General features: G+C 43.7%; 1 long non-coding RNA gene across 1 annotated transcript in view; it reads right to left on the bottom strand.

Annotated features, from left to right (window-relative positions):
- LOC140718462 (uncharacterized) overlaps positions 1–13194 on the bottom strand; it is an 80697-nt gene that overhangs the window by 49666 nt on the left and 17837 nt on the right. Inside the window, exon 2 of the long non-coding RNA XR_012096695.1 lies at positions 11574–11693. This is a non-coding gene — a long non-coding RNA (uncharacterized lncRNA). The remainder of the gene's footprint in view (positions 1–11573; positions 11694–13194) is intronic.

The following is a 13194-nucleotide window of genomic DNA, read 5'->3' as shown; positions in this document are numbered from 1 at the left end:
GAGGGCCTGTACAGTACTGTAATGCTCTATGTCTAGAAATGATGGGAATGTGGGGAGGAAATGCTTGATGGGTCATATGGACTGAGTAGGTGAACACATCCTGTTTCTGTGCTGTGTGACTCTAACCAGGCAACCACAAGTACGTGACATTATCATATTTGCTCAGCAAAACAAGCATCCTCCACACCGTTCCCAACCATCATGACTGAAGATTCAGACTAGGTTGTAGGGCTCCCACCAGAGACTAATTCATCACCAGTCCCAGGATTTCAGCCCTGCCGCTCAAATCATTACTGTGGAAGGTCTCTCACTGGGTACCGAGGCTGCTACATACCAAATCAGCAGCTTGGGTGAAAAGAGTGCAGGAATTTTATTTCAACCTCAAGGCCACAAGACTGGATTAAGCCCACATGCCATGATTCCATTATTCTGCCCACGTTCTAATAGACAGCTGTGTTACAGTGGCACATTTGGCCAGAGGTCTCTCCTGCCTTAGCATCTCAAACGGGTCAATCCATGACCAATGATGTCACAGCAAAGAAAGCTCCTTTACCAACACCTCAGCTTCTTCCGGAAGCTACAGAAGAACTGTCCCATGCCTCAATCATAGCGACTTTCAGAGGACCTGGCATGACCTCGTTGACCCTTACCAGTTTTTAATGAGGCACTACAGAAAGCATCCTATCTCAAAATTCAAAGTAAGATTTGTTATCAAAGTATGTATGTGCTACAGTACACTACCTATACATAAACTATACATAAACAATACTGACAAATAACCAATGTGAAAAAGACGACAAACTGTGCAAATTAATAAGTACTGAGAACAGGAGTTCAGTCCTTGAAAGTGAGTCTGCAGGTTGCGAAATCAGTTCAGAGTGGAGGTGAGTGAAGTTATCCAAAGGTAGTAACTGTATACCTGGATGCATCACAGTTTAGCATGGCAATTGCTCTACCTGAGACAGCAAGAATACTATAGATACCATCTTTTGACTCTGCCTACACTGCACTGCCTCAGTAAAGCAGCTAGCAAAGTCAAAGACCTCACCCACCTGAGAGATGCTGTCTTCTCCCCCCTGCCACTGGGCAGAAGATACAAAAGCCTGAAAGCACATACCAGTAGGCTCAAGGACAGCTTCTTACTTACCTGCTGCCCGTTATGCCACTGGCATTTGGAGCAGCAATGAAGGGCACCTCCACATTTGCCAGTGTCCAGGGCTTCCATCATCGTGTCAGTAGCTTCCTCTCAGTATTCACTACTGTCGGTCATGCAAGTCCCGGGTGGAGACTCAGGAATACTGCCGCACTCAGATGAGGAAGGGTTCTTCATTGCTGTTTCTGTAACAATTTTGTTTTGCCATTCAGGGTTGTTAGTCCTGGGTTGAACCTCCGAACCTGAAGGGCCGGTGGACCACTTTCAGTTTGACCTCTACCCTTTGTCCTGTTTGGCATGGTTGACCCTGCCAAGAGACAAAGCATAAAGCCCTGACTCCAGCCAACATAGCTCTTCATTGAGGCAAGCAAACCTCCAAACCCAAACGACAATGTTGTGGTCCTCTTGGTGGAAGGACAGGTTCTACCCCACTGTTATAAGACTATTAAATGGCTCCCTCACACAATAAAATGACTCTTGACCTCACAAACTATCCTTATGATCTTGCACTTCATTGTTTACATGGACCGCACTCTTGTAGCCTGTACACTATTTAGATTTTACACTTTATTCTGCATTGTTATTATTTTACCTTATTCAAGCAAAATGCACTGTGTAATGATTTGATCTGGATGAACAAATGCAAGACAATCTTTTCACTGTATTGCTGTAAATGTGACAATAAGGTTGCGTTTAATACTTCTGCAATACATGAGTAATATTACAAATATATTGTTTGATTACGCATTCTTTGTTGTTTACGGGTTATATGTAAAAGTACGTGAATGGCATACGTCATAATGCCATGACGTCATTAGTGCGCACCTCACTAAAAGTAAAGAACGAAGCAGACACGCATCTCGTTGCTCCATGTTTTTCTTTCAATTAGCTTTATGTTTTGAAGTTACAAAATGTAACAGTGGTGATGAGGAAGTTTTAAACAAACCCAAGGTGACTAGCGACCTGTGAGGTGCAGCACATTATCATTTTTAAAACAAAATAACGGGTTCATGAACAGTGAGTACTGGGTGATAATAATTATAAATTTAAAAAAACAGAAATGGTTGGCTACATCGGAAAGATAGATGTGTTTGATTGCACAAGAGATAAAATAACTGGTTGATGTATACTAAGCAATTTGAGCAGCATTTTGAAGCAAATGAAAGAGCCAATGAAAAGCCAGTGCAGGTTTTGCAGAGTGTATTAGGTGAAAAGGCATATAGTTTGCCTAGAAGTTTAACTGCTCCAACCAAACCAGCTGAAATTATCTTTGCTGATATCGTGAAAGTAGTGCAGGAACATTTAGAACCAAAGGCACTTTAGATTTTATAAGTGGAATCAAAAGGAAAGGGAGCCTGTTTCAGCATACTTGGATGAACTAAAGAAACTATCTGAGCATTGTCAGTTGATTGACAGGTTTAATGACATACTGAGAGATCATTTAGTTTGTAGAATCTTACAAGAAAGCATTCAAAAACCGGTCCTAACTGAAGAAAAAATCTCACATTTAAAAGAAACGTTGAAATGGCTGTATCAATGGAAAGAGCAGAGATATCTCCCTACTATGGCAGAGATGATTCAAAGGAAAAGGCTCCACACAGTCTCAGGTCTACATGGCAACTCAAAATGGTTGAAATGTGTAGCACGAATTCCAGATCCCCCATTTTTACCAGTGCCAGGATGAACTTGTCCTGACAAGGGTTGCAAGGATTGAGAGTTGTTGTACCATCCAACTGAGAGCTAAAGTGTTGGAGGATCTATACGCTGGTCATGTAAGTGTGGTCAAAATGAAAGCATTGGCTCAAAGCTTTGTCTGGTGGCCTGAGGTAGACCAGTAGATTGAGCAGCTTGCCATGCACTCTTCAGGATGTCAACACCTCCAGAAGATGCAAAGAGCAGTACCTCCCATCCCTGGGAACGGCCTGCCTTGCCCTGGCAAAGGATTCGTGTGGATATTGCCAGACCATTCATGGGCACAAATTTCTTTGTAGAGAAGCCTCTTCTCAAGGACTGATGTCCCAGAACTTAGTCAGTGACAATGGACCACAAATTTTTCACAGAGCGGTTTCAGTCGTTCCTGAAAATGAATGGAATAAGACATCCCAACTGCACCATACCACCCAGCTACTAATGGCTTGGCGGAAAGATTTGCCCAGAGCCTGAAGAATGCACTGCCAGCAATGACAGCAGTACTCACTACACAATCAGAAACTCACCAATTTCCTTCTCGCATATCACAATGCAGCACACTCCACAATTAACAACTCACCAGCTATGTTCTTCCTGGGTGTCCCTCACAGTTGGATCTCCTCAGACCCAATCTCAGAAGTTTCCAAGACAAACTGAAGGATCTTCAAACAAAGAGGTTTGACATTCCCCACTCCTGGCCAAGCATCCCGGCAAGGGACTACAGAAGTGATCAAAGTGGATACTTGGAAAGATTAAAGACAGAACTGGACCACTCTCCTACACAGTGGTGCTTGCGTCTGATGTCATCTGGAGACAACAGTTTGATTAGTTGAGGAGAGCGGAGTCAACTGTCAACGAAGAAGTTTGTCCAGAGCTGTCAGAACCACTTCCTGCAGGCCCAGAGTCAACTCCTACAAACAGCACAGAGGAGGTCCCAGAAAATCAAATTGTTTCACAGCTATATGTCTCAGCTGCCAAGCACAGAGTGACCACCCCACCCCCCAACCTTACCAGGAAAGACAGCATCCCACACCAGTAAGAAATTCTCCACAGTGATTAAATATTTAGGCCTGAATGCATCTACTTAATAATTATTAAGCTATGCCTATATCGTAGTTGTATTATATAGCATACTGTGCATATGTATACAAGTTAAGATGCATTCTAAATTGAGTTGGAGTTTATAGCTTAGCAGGGAGGAGTGTTGTGTATTTAATATTTCAGTAATATTTGGTGGGGGCCTGCCGTGCTCTTTTCAGGGCAGCTCATCCACCTTTGGTCCCCACCTGGCGTTCAGCTCTCACCTGTAGCTCCAAGTAGCTGTAACACGTGCAGCGGCCACACCCTGGTAAACCATCTCAGCAGACGGGCCAAACCAGGTGAGGGTAGCCGACGGGTCTTTGACCCTCGGTGAGGTAGGGGACCTGTCTATCCTGGCACGTGAAGTCTGGCCTTGGCAGATGGAGCGGAGGAGACCGATTAATGGTCCAACGGTCAAGGCGGCAGGCCAGCAGGCGTTGTGGAGCGCTAAGAGCACGACAAGACACTTAGACGTCCTGGTCATCCGCTGCAGCAGGAGAGGCCTCCAACCGTAACCGTTGTCCGTGCCACTGGATCAAGGTCTCTTCTGCTGAGAGAGTGGGACTGTTCCTGTGCAACAGCTGTTCCACTGAAAACTCCGTCACGCACAGGTTTCTGTTGTCGGTTCGTCGTGTTCCCAGATGAACTGCACAACAGTGTCTTCTTCAAATCCAAAGGACTACCACTACTGATATTTGTGTAATATTGTAAATATTGCTTGATTAAGCATTCATTGTTGCTTACATAATTCATTACGGGTTATATGTACAAGAATGTGAATGGCATATATCGTTACACCAGCACGTTGTAAGTGCTCAGTTCACTAAAAGTAAAGACCAAAGTAGACACACATCTCCTGTCTCCATGATTCTCTTTCAACTAGTTTTCTGTTTTGGAGTTACAAAACATTATTGAGCCTATTCCAATTTTACTTACTCGTGAATTAAAGTGATGCAGCAGTTACACAGTGACAAGTGATAAACTATTATAGCCGCAAAACTCTGCAAGTAATGAGCTCACTGTGGGGCACTAAAGATCAGTCCAAGACAGAAGAGAAGCTTATTACAGCAAGTGCCTAGCCCCATAAAACAAACACTATGCAATCCAGGTCTTGCAAGATTAGCAAAAGGAGTTTGGATGGATTGAGGACAGCAAAGAAATCAACATGAAATTTGTTACAGCCAGGGGGTGGTAACGGGGACAAGCTCCCACTACTTAATAAATGCTCCCTATGGTGTGCGCCTCAAATAGCCTCTGACAGCCAAGTCCAGTTCTTGGACTTCACCTGTGGCTTAGCTACTAAGCCCAGCGGAACCACTTCTACTGATGGGAGAAGGGGCAAAGGTGGGTTACTGGCACCTTGAGACCTGTCGCTTCTGGCAGATGGGGAATGTCAGCCGAGGTTCACAGTTCATCTAGGAGAAAGAAAACTCTGATCTCAAACCTCTGCTGCCTTGCGGCTGTCCCCAGTCACGGGGAAGGCTTTGGGAGTAGACCCAGAGGGAAAAACTGGGAGCTGGAGGCCCTAAGGCAGTTCTACGTTGGGTTTGACGCTGACCGGCAACTCCTGTGACGCTGCTGGTACCAAACTGTATCGGTCTCTGCCGTTCCTTTGGGTTTATCAGATGTGTGGAGAGGGAAAGCTTGCTACACAGGCTATGGCATGCTGTCCATATCACACTGTCCAGGCTTGCCCTATCTAGACAGCTAGGACACAATATCCATGGTCAACTCTGACCTAGAGGTCGCAGCAGAACGAGAGCAACACAAAAGTAAAGTGAGGTAGTGTACATGGACTCATTGTCTGTTCAGAAATCTGACGGTGGAGTGGAAGAGGCTGTTATTAAAACAGGCTCCTGTACCACCTCCTTGATGGTAGCAATGAGAAGAGGCCATGTCCTGGGTGACGGGGGTCCTTAATAGTGGATGCTGCCTTTTTGAGGCATCAGGTTTTGAAGGTATCCTCTTTGCTGGGGAGGCTAATGCCCATGATGGAGGTGGCTGAGTTTGCAACCCTCTGCAGCCTTTTCTGATCCAATGCAGTGGCCTCTCCAAGGAGTTTGCAACCAGTCAGAATGCTCACCACTGTACAGCAGTCAGAACAAATCCCTCTCAATAATGTGCAAACTTTTCTAATTATCTTTTATATCCTTAGAACTTGCTGAATTTTCTCAGTGCATTGTTTTGTTCAAATAACATTGAACTGATTAACCTGGAGGAGTTACTGAACTGGACTGCTGCGGGGTGCCTGAATTAAAAGGTGCAATAAAAAGGCTAATCACTTCAAGCACACAGATAATGGCTTTACGGCTCCTGAGACTAATTCAGCATTCACACAATGTTGGTCTCACTAACTCTCTCAAACAATAGTCCCTTGAAGATGTTAGAAGTCGGGTAAACAAAAATTATTTCCCATGATACAAAAAAATCTTGATCTCTTAAATTTCTGCCAGACTGTCATGGATTCCACCTGCAGCTTTCAGAAACTGTCTCCCCAACACACCTTAGGGAGCAAACTAATTCTGAAGTAGAAGTTGTATAAAAGTTGGTGAGGCCTAATTTGGAGTATTGTGTGCAGATCTGGTATGCCAGGAAAGATGTAAATACAAATGAAAGAGCGCCAGGACTTGAGGACTTAAATTACAGAGAATAGGTTCAGACTTTTTTCCCTGGACAGTAGGAGAATGAGGGGAGATTTGATGGAGGTGTACAAACTAATGAGGGGGTATAGATAGGGTAAATGCAAGTAGGCTTTTTCCACTGAAGATGGGTGAGACTAGAACAAAAGGTCATGGGTTAACGATGAAAGGTGAAATGTTTATGGGAAACATAGGGGAGAACTTCTTCACTTGGAGGATGGTGAAGTGTGGAACAAGCTGCCAGATGAAGTGGTGGACGCAGGTTGAATTTTCACAATTAACAAAAATTTGGACAGGTACATGGATAGGAAAAGGGGTATGGAGGGCAATGGTCTGGGTGCAGGTCGATGGGACTAGTCAGATTAATAACTTGACAGGGATTAGATGGGCCAAAGGGCCTGTTTCTGTGCTGTAGTACTCTGTGACTCTAGGGCACAATTCACCGCTGGTATAATGTATAATACTGAGTGTGTACCTCCTCCCTATTAGTGGTAATGAGAAATGAGGGTCCTTAATGTTGGATACTGTTTTAATGTCATATTAAATGATGCTTATGGTTTTCCAACCATCCACTTTGTTGGGGGTTTAGATTCCTATCCAAGTTTGCTCCATTCTTGCAAGCTTTGGATGTGAACCCTCTTATTCTGGTCCAGAACCTGTGTAGCCTGTTTACTTAACAAATAAACAGGCTACACATGCCACGGTACAGTTAAAAACTTGTCTTTATTTAATTTTTGAGAAACAGCACGGAACAGGCCTTTAGCAACCCCCAACTTAACACTAGCCTAATCACGGGGCAATTTACAATGACCAATTAACCTACTAACTGGTACGTCTTTGGACTGTGGGAGAAAACTGGAGCATCTGGAGTAAACCCATTCATTTCACAGGGAGGACGTACAGACGATGTTGGAATTGAACTCCAGAACGACCCAATCTGTAGTTGCGTGGTGCTAACTGCTATGCTACCGTGGTGCCCAGTCTTGCATACTGCTCGCACAGATCAATGCAGTGTGGTGGTACAAGGGTTAAGCAATAAGAGAATGCAGAATAAAATGTAACAGCTATAGCAAAAGTGCAATCCAGACACACAATGATGTGCAAAATCATCACAAACTAGATGGTGAGGCTAGGAGTACATTTATCATACTCGGGTTACGGAGGGGAGGCTGGATTCCGTCGTTGTGTACTGAATGCTAAATGGAAATAAACATGTACAACAGGAAGCATTAAGGCATTCTTGAACATGGATAATTTGCCAAACTGCAGAGGTTTCCTACAGAGTTCTGCTAATATTGTTACTGCTCTTTAAAAGGGGACAGTAGAAGAAATCAAATGACTTGGAAGCCAGTTCAGAGATGGGCAGATTATTGGACTCCACTACAAAGGGCTACCATAGAGGTTAGCATGATGCTACTACAGCTCAGGGCAATGGAATCTGGAATTCAATTCCAGCACCGTTGGTAAGGAGTTTATACGTTCTCCCTGTGACCGCGTGGGTTTCCTCCAGGCGCTCCGGTTTCCTCCCACAATCCAAAGACGTCCTGGTTAGTACATTAACTGGTCATTGTAAATTGTCCTGTGATTAGGCTAGGATTAAATAGGTGGGTTGCCGAGCGCTGCAGTTCATTGGGGCTGTTCTACTCTAAACTAAATAAAATAAAATTTCATTTGGAAAGACACAATTTTCAGCGATCACCACCCTGATTTGTTACGGAAACCTCAGGTCTGACTAGTTTGACTGAATTTGAGCAGGTACGGAGAAGCAACCGAGGTCCCGCAAGTCAGGCTGGTCAAAGCCATCCGAGGGACAATGGGAGATTGGATCCAACACTGGCTCAGGGAACAGAAATGCACTGTACTGACTGGATGGCTGTTTGCAGTCGAGTGCCACAAACTACTGTCCTCAGTCCCTTGCTCTCTGTAATGTACACTCAGTGGGCACACTGGTACGGGAGTGGAACCCGGTGTGGTCTCCTGTTACTGTAGCCCATCCACTTCAAGGTTCGACATGCTGTACATTGAGAGGTTCTTCTGCATACCACTGTTGTAATCTGTGGTTATTTGAGTTACTGTCTCCTTCTTGTCAGCTTGAACCAGTCTGCCCATTCTCTTAACAAGACGTTTTTACCCACAGAACTGCCACTCACTGGGTGTTTTTTTTTAAACTACATCCTCTCTAAACTCTAGAGACTGCTCTGCGTGAAAATTTCAGCAGTTTCTGAGATACACAAACCACCCCATCTGGCACCACAATCATCCCACAGTTATAGCACTTAGATCGCACTTCTTTCCCATTCTGATGTTTGGTCTGAACAACAACTGAACCTCATGACCATGTCTGCATGCTTTTATGCATTGAGTTGCTGCCACATGAATGCCTGATTGAATATTTGCATTAATGAGGTGTACCTAATCAAGTGGCTACTCATGCATATTCATAATATACATATTAAGGACAGCACTTAGCATAGCAGTTAATGTAACATCATTATAGCAACAGCAAGCCTAGTTTAATTCTGTCACTGTCCAAAAGGAGTTTGTATATTCTCCCTGTGACCACGTGGGTTTCTTCTGGGCTCCTCAGTTTCATCCCACATTCCAAAGACATACGGATTAATTGGACACATGGACGTAATCGGATGGCGCTGGCTCATTGGGCCAGAAAGGTCTGTTACTGTGCTGTATCTCTAAATAAAAATGACACAAGATCTTGTGTGTGAAATTGACACAAAAATTGGTTGCATATCTGACAGGGAAAAGGAAGACTTTAGAATATGGGGTGGTGTAGTTGGTCTGGTCTATTGTAAAATAAATGGCAAGCAGAAAAATTGAGGAAACCATCAGATGGCACACTTGGAAGTTCGAGCAGGCAAAGGGACATGCAGGAAAAGGCAGGATACTGAGTGAGGTGGAGTATTTGATCACGAAAGACAGTAGCACACATTCATCATACAGTTAAAATGACAGGGTGCTTTCTTTTATTGGTTAAGGTTTAGATTGCAAGAGTTACTTGTGTACGACAAGTAAGTGGGGTATGGCTCGAGGTCTGTGTATAGTTTTGGTCAATATGTCACAGAAAAAAATGTGACTGCATTGGAGAGGGTACAGAGGAGATTTAAGAGATGCTTCACATTTGGAAAAATGTTAGTTACGAGGGAAGACTAGGAAGAGGGGGACAGTATAATAGTGGTTAGCTTAATGCCATTACATAGTTTGCCCACCACTCACTAACCCTAATTATAATGTTTGGAATGTGGCAGGGAACTGATGTGGTCACGGGGAGAATGTAGAAACTCCTTACAGACAGCGACGGAATTGAATCCCTATCACTGACATTGTAAAGTGTTACGCAAACTGCTGCCCCTTATGCTACTACCCGTATCTCCTCAGAATATACGTGGGAGGAAGCCAGAGCACCCACGGGAACCCCACACCGCTGCGGGAGAACGTACAAACTTTCTTCTGCCCGTGGGTTATGACCAAAGAGAAAAAAAAAATGGCCAGATTCATTTTGCATTTCAGCGCAAGGGGTTCATTAGGTGCGTCAAAAATCAAACTTACAAAATTAATGAAAATAGCGAAAAGAAAACTGCTAATATTTACAAAATGTATCTACCAGAAAACACAGTAACAGCTTTGTACTATTTCATCCATTGTGAACTCCCGGTAGCCCCGATCTTTCTCTACCACCGAGGGCAATCCACTTTATTTAAAACACTAGAACATACCATCTTTAATTACCAAAATTAATTTAAGACTACACATGAATTAGAACACAATGCACCCAACAATGTAGTTACAATCATATCACAAAATAAACAGAAGTATCTACCTGAAATACAGTATACAAACAATATATACACATTTACACATCTCCATTACTAAAGAACTGGAATATTCTGCCACGTATGGTGGGAAAGGCACCATAAAGGCAGCTGATGACCACCAGCTCAGCTTGGGACCCATTATGAGAGAATATTGGGGAAGATGTTGAAGTGTACACAATCACAGCAACGACAGCAGAATGACAAGGCTGTGTGTGTACGTGTGTGTGTATGTGCATGTGTGTTTACAGAATGCTCCCCAACATACGCCCTTTCAATCCCACTACATCACATTATGGCCATCTTCGCCTCACTCTCGTTTGTCTAACGCCACAATACTCTTATCAGTGGAAATCCAGTGGTCACAGCTTTGCAAGATCCTACTGTCCCAATCTTCCCAGTCTTTGGGAAGAGGCAACTTTAGGTGTCTTCGCACCCACCAGCTTGAACAAGTTCAGCTTTCCCAACTGCTTCGGTGTAGTAGGTAAGTCTGGCACCTCCCGTGATTAGGAAGGCAGCAGCGTCTCGGGAGAAGTCATGCTGGGGCACCTAAAATATTTACTCAACCGGCTATGGAAGGAGCAGTTCTTGAAGATTGCTGGAACACTGTCACCATCCAGACCACGCTCCCTTCCTACTATTAGCACCAGGCAAGAGGTACGGGAGCCTTAGGTCCCACACCACCAGGTTCAGGAACAGTTATTACCCCTCAACCATCAGGCTCCTGAACCAGCGTGGACAGCTTCAACTACCACTGCTCTGAACCAATTCCACAACCTACAGACTCACTTCTAAGGACTCTTTACAACTCATGTTCTCAGTCTTTCTTTTTTGCACGATTTATCCTCTTTTGCACGTTAGTGTTCTGTCAGTTTTTATGTGGAGTTTCCTGCAAACTCTATTGTATTTTTATTTAAATACCTGCAAGAACTTGAATCTCAAGGTAGAATCTGGTAACAGATACATACCTTGATAATAAGTTTTACTTTGAACCAGTATTTCACAACCATTTCCTAAAGAGATTCCACAACATCATTGGACCATAGACAACAACTAAACTGACCATATACTAGTAATCACACAGAGACAGGTAGCTGGGAAATGTTTGCCCTGGTTCAGGGTAGATGACACAGCAGAGGATGAGGTATGAGGACCTGCACTGTGATGTTCTGTTGTACCACTAACCTTAACGATCCACATCTGGGAACTCTCAAAGTCGTGAATCAGTCACAAGAAGCCATTGGAGACTCCAGACAAGCAGCCTCCATCTTCTGAAACCCTCAGAAACTCCAGGTTGTACCAGATCTGTCACAAAAGTCATGGAGCAGAAGTTAATTAAAAGTACAAGACACTTTTCTGCAATATTTAGCTTTAACCCACCGATATGAATTGACTTGAAAACAGTAACCCTAATTAATACCATCAAGAGGAATTCTTCATTAATATTTTCTTAACTTCAATGAGTCAGAAGGTCTGGCAAGGTGAATTCTAGAAAAAAAGTTATAGGATCTATGCAATAAACTATTTATACAATTTCCTCTCTCACGGTGTGCGAGTCGAGCTACAAGATCAAATACAAATCTACAATTTAGATTGGCATGTAACCCAATTACAGCAGGTACACACAGACACAAAACATTTCTTCTCATGATGGTCCTTCCATTGTAGGTTAGAGTCAGAGCAATGCAACACAAATATAGGCCTTTTGCAGAGACTCGTTGGCACAGGCCAATTACCTGTGTTCAGCTTGTATCCTTTTGAACCCCTTCCCTACCTCTACCTATTCAAATGTTTCTTAAATTATATTACTTACCTGTTTCAACCGCTTCCTCTGGCAGATCATTCCATATATTTCACCACCCTTTGTGTGAAATACTTTCCCTCATATCTCCTTAGATTTTTTGCCCTCTCAGATAAATCTTTCCCCCTCCCCCTAACTTTGGGCTCCCCTACTCAAGGGAAAAGACCGTCACCATCTACCTTATTTGTGCCTCTCATACTTTTAAACATTTCTACAGGGTCTCCAGTGCCCCAAAGAAAACAAGCTTACCCTGACAGACCCTCACCACCACTGAGCACATCTGCAAGGAGTGCTGTCACAGGAAAGCAGCATCCATCATCGAGGACCCCAACATCATCCAGGCCGCGCTCTTTCTCGCTGCTGCCGTTGGGCAGGAGAAACAGGAGCCTTGGCCTCACACCACCAGGTTCAGGGACAGTTATTACCCTTCAACCATCAGGCTCCTGAACCAGCGTGGAGAACTCCACTCACTTCAACACCGAACTGATTTCACAACCTAAACTCACTTTCAAGGACTCTACAAGTCATGTTTTCAGTATTATTTATTATTATTATATTTGCTAATTTTGTCTTTTTTTGCACATTGATTGTTTGTCAATCTTTGTGTGTAGTTTTTCATCGATTCTATTGTACTTTGTTCTACTGTGAATGCCTGGAAGAAAATACATCTCAGGGTGGTATTTGGTGACATATACGTACTTTGATAATAAATTTACTTCAAACTTTAAGAAGGTAATTTTGCCCAGGATGCATCTTGGGAGGTCCCAAGGTGTCAGAAGTTCTTAATTTCCCTTGTGGTCTTTCTCTGTGTGGTCCTTTCACCCCACCTCCATTTGTCATCCTTCCTGACTTGCTGATTATCTCTCTGCCTTCAACACTGTGGGCAGTCGTATGTTCCCTACGGATCTTACATTCTTCACATTCCCTCAGCTCCTGAACAGACCCAGCGCCTCACTTTAGATACATCTTTGCAACCGTTTACTGATGGACAAAAGATCTGTAAAT

Source organism: Hemitrygon akajei, chromosome 29 (assembly GCF_048418815.1).
Source record: "Hemitrygon akajei chromosome 29, sHemAka1.3, whole genome shotgun sequence".
Lineage (NCBI taxonomy): Eukaryota > Metazoa > Chordata > Chondrichthyes > Myliobatiformes > Dasyatidae > Hemitrygon > Hemitrygon akajei.
The sequence above is the reverse complement of the archived record's forward strand: the minus strand, read 5'-3'. Positions and strand labels throughout refer to the sequence as shown.